Here is a 6,410-nt window from a genome sequence, read left to right as displayed (position 1 = left end):
TCTTGTCAATGCTTGCCTGAGGTCTATCAGATGCTGCTATTCTGTCTTGGATTTCACCACGATGTCATCCATATACACCTCCATATTATGGCCAATCAGATTATGAAAGATGGCATTCATTGCCCTTTAGTAGGTTGCACCAGCATTCTTGAGCCCGAATGGCATGACCAGATATTCATATGCCCCCACATGCCCAAGACACCTAAAAGCTATTTTATGTATATCCTCTGGAGTCATCTTTATCTGATTATACCCGGCATTTCCATCCATAAAAGATAAGACTTTGTGTTTTGCTACTGCATCTATGGATAGATCTGCCATGGGTATGTGATACTCATCTTTTGGTGTAGCGCCATTAACATTTCTGTAATCAACACAACATCGTACTGCTTTTGTTATGGCCTTTAAAACGGGTACAATGTTGGCTAACCACTCTACATATTTGGCTGGCCTGATAAATCCAGCTTTTACTAGCCTCTCAATCTCTTCTTTGACCTTCTCTTCTATCTCATTTGACATCTTTCGCGGTGCTTGCTTAACAGGTTTATATCCCTCCTTGATGGGCATTCTGTGTTCCACCAAGGTTGATTCTAAACCTGGCATCTCAGTATAATGCCAAGCAAAACAATCTTTAAATTCTTGCAAAAGACAGATAATCTTTGCCCGATCATCAATATCCAATAAACCACTTATTTGTATTGGTCTTGGATCTTCCTCTGTCCCTAGATCAATAACTTCCAGAAGATCCTGAACTTCTGGTGGTGGCTTATTAGGTTCTGCACACAAAAATTCAACTAGCTCCAGGCTCTCGGGCAGGTCGTCTGGCCCATCTAGGTCATATATGCACTCGGCCATTTGGATGGCCCTTTCCAATTCTTCTCTACAAGATTCCTCCCTGCTTTCATCCTGGCTGGTCGAAGCTCCTACCTGCCATTTCTGCTCTTCTCTGTCTAAAAGCTCCCTTTCTCGCCTTCTTCCTTTCCCATACACCAACAGTCTTTTAATCAGGGATCTGACTGCCATTACCTGATCCTTCCTTTTTTGTTCTGTCATTGATGATGTAGAGGCGTTGGGATAATACAAGGTCTATCCCACTCATCACTAGTAAGGAGCATTCCTTGTTCTAGAAGCTTTTGGGCCGTCACCTTGGTAGGGCGGCCTTTCTCATTTGCTCCTGAATACTTCAAAATTCCTACGTTGGGATTGTAGAAACTTGCTTCTGCAACACTGGTTGTAGGGAGAAATGGCCGTGATTCGGCCTCTATCATCTCCCAAAAACCTAGTCCCTCTGCGCCTGCCTCATGATAAACAGCCACTTGTTGATGTAGAGTGAAAGGTATGGCAAGACTTTGGTGGATCCAATCTCTTCCAAGTAAGGCTCCATAGGTGGAAGTGCAATCCACCACAAAGAATGCCAGCATGATCTGTTTAGACCCAAAATCCACTTCTAAAGGCAATATCCCATGAGTCTTGATGATAGCGCCCGAGAAGCTAGAAACTGTGAGGTCTGTAGGACTAAGATCTTCTGTGCCTCTCCCCAACTTTTTCATTTGTTTGGCTGGCAGTACGTTAACAGCCGCTCCTCCATCAATTAAAATTCTTTTGAAAGGCACTCCTTCCAAATGGGCTGTAACGTATATTGGCTTAAGATGATTGGCAATCGAAATGTTTGGGCGGCTGAACACCATCTTATCTGTATAGATCCTTAAAGGACCATCCTTGGATGTTTCGGATGACTCAGCTCTTCCCGACTCTCCCTCTTCAGCTACCTCAACACTGACATGGGCCATCATTGGCTCAGTTGTCACATAGTCACCTTCCATCGTGGCAGGCTGATTAGGTCTGGCACTAAACATGGCGGATAGCACATACGCCATGTTGATATGAAAATTGCTAGGCTCTGGCAGTTTTTCTTTCTTGCTCCCGATCTGGTCCATGAACTCATCTAACCAAGCCATCGCATTTGCTAGGAGTAGTGGTTCTGGTGCCCCCTCCTGTTGATTCATGCCCGAATACGATGTTTGCTTTGGAACTTCGCCGAAATGATCCACTAATGATGGAGAAGATGGTTTTCTTTCAGGCGAAACAGTTCCAAAACAAATGGGCTCTGTCTTCCATCTGGGAGTTGGTACCATGATCATATCTTCTTGAGCTCTCTTCAAGATCCTATATTTCTCAGGGTGTAGGCTTTGCGGCACATGGTTTCCCTCGCCTTCAGTCTTGTTATTAGCCTTTTCCACCTATTTTTTACTCCCTCAACGGAGCCGACTACTCCCCCTAGATGACGTTTTCTCCAACTTTTGATTCTTGGATGCTTCCGACGTCACAGGGGTTTTTAAGGAGTTCATGTAGGCTTTGTGTTGCCTTTGGACCCTTCTGACCATAGAGGCTTCCATTTGTTTAACGGGTTGTCCATTTTTCCTGACCACGTACCATTTTCGCCCGAGACGGGCAAGGTTATCTTTTTTGACAGGATTTGTTATCCTCTCATTCCTCTTGACTTCTCTTCCCATATGGCCGAGTGCTCTACACCCCTCTCTTTCGGCTTCTTGGCATCTTTATCTTTTGCCTCCTCAGAAACTTCATGATTGCGAAATATCTCTGACAAAGCCCTAGGTTGGGAATCGCCTCCTAACTGCTGAAAAACACTTCGGGAAGTATCCCTTCCCGCAGTCCGCCTATCTTTCTCATGTGCCTCTTTTCTTTTTTCTTCTTCATTCCTCCTGATCAGTTCGTGATCCATGAGGGCTCCTGCAGGTTGTATTTCGAGCTCACACTCGCATTGGCATTTACTGCACAGAACCATCCCTTTGATTATGGCTGCTCTTGGATATTTGGGCAAGTTGACCACCCCTTTTGTGGGTTTGTCAACCAATATTTTTTCTTCTTCCCTTGTGACCTTTTCTTTCCCCTTCTCAGCCCAGGCCATACTGATCATATTTATAGGGGCCTCTGAGAAGGGATCCGTAGGTTTATCCATCACTGCTTCCTCTGGCTGGTTGGTTTTAAGTCTCTTTTTCCCTATCATCTTTTTCCCCAGGTTGAGGTAAAGATATAGGAATAGTTGGTTTTATAACCAGGTCGGCTTCCCGCCTGAAACTTGCAGAGGCGTTCTCCAGTCTTTGTAGCATTTGCAACAAAGCAGTTTGCAAATCTTCTGGTCGTTTTGACATATTTCTTTTGATCAAATGTATCCCACCGGGCGTGCCAAAACTATGTTCGTGGCTAGAATTTCCGTCGGGGATGTCTCCTAGCCGACGAGCACACAGCTCCCCAAGAGGTTGGCGCGATTGATGCTTTCTGTCGGGCTTCTGCTTCACTGGCGAGCTTGTCGGGCAAAGCTTGTCAGGCAAGGCTGAAAGAGAAGGACAGAGTTAACTTTGAAAGGTGCCTTTGCGGGGCCTTAGGTATAGGCCTTGAGGCTCACAATCAAGATTAACTTTTAAGTGCTCAGGCGTGCCACTGCCATTTTTAGCATGACAGATGTAAAATGGATGTTGAGTTTTAGTTGTACATATACCCGAGAGGCCGTGTTAGTTATGACAGGTGCCTTTGTGGGGCCTTAGGTGTAGGCCTTGAAGCTTCCGATCAAGAACTAACCCAGTACTCGAATATACGATGTCTGTTTTATTGTTTGCAGAAGTGTTATAACCATTATACTTCTGATTATCCGAGCCCGCAGAGCAGAATGAACCCAAATAGGTGCCTTTGTAGGGCCTTAGATATAGGCCTTGAGGCTTCCCATCAGAATTCCCTCTATACTCAAACGTTCTACTATAATCATAATATAATAGAAATAAAACTAAGAGATAGATCGATTACTTGCGCCCCAAGTAACTTCAGACTTCTTGTTATCAAAGCTTGTCGTGGATGGGTTAAGTCCACATAAGGTTCTTTTTTATGCCTTGAGGCCAAGGACTTTTGAATGATCAATCTTACATGCCCGAAAGCTTAGAACTTAGATCTGGTTTGAATTGTGAAGACATATTCAAATCGGATTCAAGAACTGAGAGAGTCTTTTAATCATCATCTTACTAGAAATAACTTGAATACAACTGGAAGTATATAACATATTGCTAGGCTAATGAATGAAAAGACAAAAACAAAGCGGGTCGGGCAAGGTTTAACCTTGTCGGGCAATGTTGATTCGTCTTGCAACTTCCTATCTTTGTGGTTTATCAAGGGGTTTGAGAGCTTTAGAAAATGAGGTAGGGAGTTAAGTTTGCAGAAAGAAATCGATACTACAGCAAGCTTAGGACAAGGTAGCAGAGATATTACAAAGGCTTTTGGTGAGGGTTTATCCCAAAAGGGATGAAGGCTTGGGCTGACTACAGCTTTGTTTGAAGGAAAATCTGGCTTTGAGCAGAATTTATGCTTGTATTTGTTTGTTTGATTGAGTGTCCTTATCTCTAATTTCTCTTTCTTCTTTTATAGACACTTCGGTTTGGCCTCCTGTAGCAGTAATCTTGCCCGAATGCAACTTGAAGGATAATGACTCATCAGCTATTTACTTGTACTACCACTGTAAAGTGCTTTTGGGCTGATTAGTTGGCTGGTCTATACCACTTGGTCTCTAGGCAGGTGAGCAAATGGTGCAAATGATCTGCACCTAGTCGGGAAAATCCTTTTCTGCCTTCTGGGCTTTGGCTGAGCTTCGGGTTTTTCCTTTTTTTCAGACCTCCCTTTGGGCCAACTCCTGCTTGAGCCCAAAGTTCAAGTTTTAACCCAAACAAGTTGATCTCAGCCGTACACGTTCTACAACATATGTGCACCCGCTGCTGAAGATCAACACCGGCCCAAGAGCCCATATTTAATCAAGGCCAATCTGTTTGTGTAGAAACTTCTACATAACTCTGGAATAAGAAGTTGGTTAATAAACCGAATTCCAGAGTAATAAAGAATAATCTAGACGGTTGGCTGATAAGGACCAGTTAATACTACAACTTGAATTAGTGGTGAACAGCCATAGCACCGATTTGACAATGTCGGCTAGTATCATCTATATGTATCAGATGACTGCTATAGTAAGACCCAAGTAAGAAGCAAGCAACAAGCCAGAATCTAGAAATGAGCGTGGATCAAAGTGTGGAATGTGAGAGCTTTAGAGTTTGTGTGTTGTAATATTTGTGAGTGTATAATAAGTAATTTTTTTCACTTGTTTTGTTTCTCAAACATTTATATTAGAGTTATGTACTCTAATTTTCTCATTAACTGGTATCAGAACGGCACCATCATGGACCAACTCTTTGAAGCTCTTAAGAATCGTGAGAATTTCAGTGTTTTGCAAGATAGTTGATTAATCTTGTTTAGCGTATCAAAATTTTGCTGACATGATGAGTGATTTTCAAGTAGTTGGAGGAATCAAGAAGCTCAATAACAAAATTCCAACATGTAGGCGACGTGCATGGAGTCTTATCTAAAAGGACAAGATCTTTTGGAGGTTGTCGGTGGTAATGAAGTTACTTAGCTGGAAGAAGGCACGAATGGCACTCTGCGTAGGTGAAAGATCGAAGCAGGTAAGGTCATGTTCTCCGTAAAAACCACAATTGAAGATGATATGTTTGAGCATATACGCTAAGCCTTAACACTGAAAGAAGCATGGGGCACCGTCGCCACACTCTTTTCACAAAGGAACGATACAAAGCTACAACTTCTCGAGAATGAGATGTTATCAGTGGCACAATGGGCATGACGATTGCTCAATATTTTCCCAAGGCAAAGTCCACAATGTTGTGAAACTTTTAGAATGGCAGCAGTAAGGTCTAGTTCATAAATTTAACAGCATATGGACTTTACCTTGTGGTAATACTAAGAATAGTCATGCCCCGTTATGCCACTGATAACAGCTCATTCACGAGAAGATGTAGCTTTGTATCGTTCCTTTGTGAAAAGAGCATGGCGACGGTGCCCCATGCTTGTTTTGGTGTTGTGGCTTTTCGTATGTGTTCGAACATATCCTCATCTATTGTGGTCTTTTAGGTGAACATGGTCTTACCTGTTTTGATCTTCCACTTACGCAGAGTGTTATTGGGGTCTATTTCCGGCTGAGTAACTTTCTTAGAGTCTACAACCTCCTAAACATCTTGTTCTTTGAAGGTAAGACTTCACGCACGTAGCCCACGTGTTGTAATTTTTGTTGTTGAGCTTCTTAATTCCTCCAACTACTTAAAGATCACATCTCGTGCCAACAAAATTTTGAAACGCCAACAAACATTAATTAGTAATCTTGCGAAGTACTGAACTTCTCACGATTCTCAGAAGCTTCACTAAGTTGGTCCTGATCATACCGCCTTGACACCAATTATTAAGAAAATATAAGTGTTGGAGAGACAAAATAAGTAAACAAATTACTCGTATTACATTCACAAATATTACAACAGAAAAATTCTCAAAGACACAATTTTATAAGT

This window comes from Malus domestica, chromosome 16 (assembly GCF_042453785.1).
Source record: "Malus domestica chromosome 16, GDT2T_hap1".
Taxonomy (NCBI): Eukaryota; Viridiplantae; Streptophyta; class Magnoliopsida; order Rosales; family Rosaceae; genus Malus; species Malus domestica.
The sequence above is the reverse complement of the archived record's forward strand: the minus strand, read 5'-3'. Positions refer to the sequence as shown.